Genomic DNA, 1,860 nt, shown 5'->3' with positions numbered 1-1,860 from the left:
ATATATATACATATATATATATACACATATATATATATACACATACATATATATATACATATATATACATATATATATATGCATATATATATATACATACATACATATATATACATATATATATATACATATATATATATATATATATATAGGTATATATACACAGTTATATATATGCATACATATATGTATGTACATGTATATTTATGCATGCATTTTAGTATGTATATACATATGTATGTATGTATTTATGCTTGTATATAATGTATAGCACTCTACCACTTTTCCTCAATATCATTGATATATATATATATACACATTGGCATGCATACATATATTTATGTGTGTGTATAGAATATGATTATACTTGCGTATAGTTTTCCGTATTTTTCCTATTCTCATGTTTACATGTTTCTCAAAGAGGACTTAATCTTAAGTTTCTATAATATAGTTCAAATTTATATAAAAGAAAGAAGCTTTTCCATGTATTCTGCACTAAACAATATCCTAACTTTCTCAAAGATCTTATCTGGGTATTGTAAACAAAATACCAAACCATTCTTCGGTTTACAGATTCGTTGTTCGAGTAATGTCACATGTTACAGAATGAATATGTAGGCATGGCGCTAAGCCATCAACATCCAGTGTCTGTTGACTGCAGGTTTTCAAACTGGCTAATATATTCACTTTGCACAAGTAGATATGCAAGCATTCATTCACATATGCTTACAAAAACACATGCACGCGGAACAACTACACACACACACACACACATTCACACATATGCGCGTCTATGTGCGTGTGTGCGTGTAAATCTGCATGTATATATGTGTGATTTTAAAATATAACATTCCCTCTCTATACCAATTAAATTGTCATCAACATTTTGATATGACTTCTATCTTAATTATAGAAATCGAATGTGTACATATTAGGAATAAATAAAACCTCAAGACACTCGTCAACAATCACGAAAGCCAGTAACTAAATTACTAAATTTTGAAAGGATTATGGTACTTCGGACTGTAACCTTCATTGTTTAAAAATGAGACATACATTCCGATTGGCTTTATCTCTAAGCGTGCTTATGCGATTTATTTCCGAATATTTTCAGTACCCGACTCGGTTCATATTAACAACCTTTATTTCTAAACTAAAGCTAATAAAAGTATCAAATTTATTTCTAAAGTCAATTGTAAACACTGATACATTCAATTAATGGTGCAATTTAAGTTATTTACACTTCTCTTCAAATAAAGGCAGCCATACTCATTTGATCTAGCCAGCAGACTTACAAATTGGGTAATTAGCAAAAATCATATTCATTGATATGTAGTGCGACGAAAACTTTAACTCGAAGTAACAAATAATAAATGTTCTTATGAAGTTAACAGTCTTGGTGTTCTTTTGAATGTCTACAATTTTATTAGTTCCACCTCACTGTCCTATATTAAATGACACGTCCGGCTCGTACCCCTCGGAAATTCAGATTCTTTGTTTTTTGTTGTTGCGTTTTTAAAATTTTGTGCTCTTAGAGTTTTCTTTTTCTTTTTTCAAAGTTTCTTTTGAAGAAAAGGACTTTCTTTTACATACCAAATAACTTCAGCCATTGTTGGATTTATTGTTTCTCCTCTCGTTGAGAGTTCTGGAAATTTCCAGTTCCTTTAAAACTTTCTGCACATACATAGAAAGTTTTAAAAAACATATTTTATGCTGTAGACATTCTCGTATAAACTTGGATAAAGAATCTGCGATTAGGGATGTCACTTTTAAACACAATTCTAATGATATATGCAACGTACATTCCAGAAATTTTCCCAGCTAATCCCTTGAAGTAGCGTCTTCATAGATACAGTAGAT

The sequence above is a fragment of the Octopus bimaculoides genome, chromosome 3, assembly GCF_001194135.2.
Source record: "Octopus bimaculoides isolate UCB-OBI-ISO-001 chromosome 3, ASM119413v2, whole genome shotgun sequence".
Classification (NCBI taxonomy): Eukaryota; Metazoa; Mollusca; class Cephalopoda; order Octopoda; family Octopodidae; genus Octopus; species Octopus bimaculoides.
The sequence above is the reverse complement of the archived record's forward strand: the minus strand, read 5'-3'. Positions refer to the sequence as shown.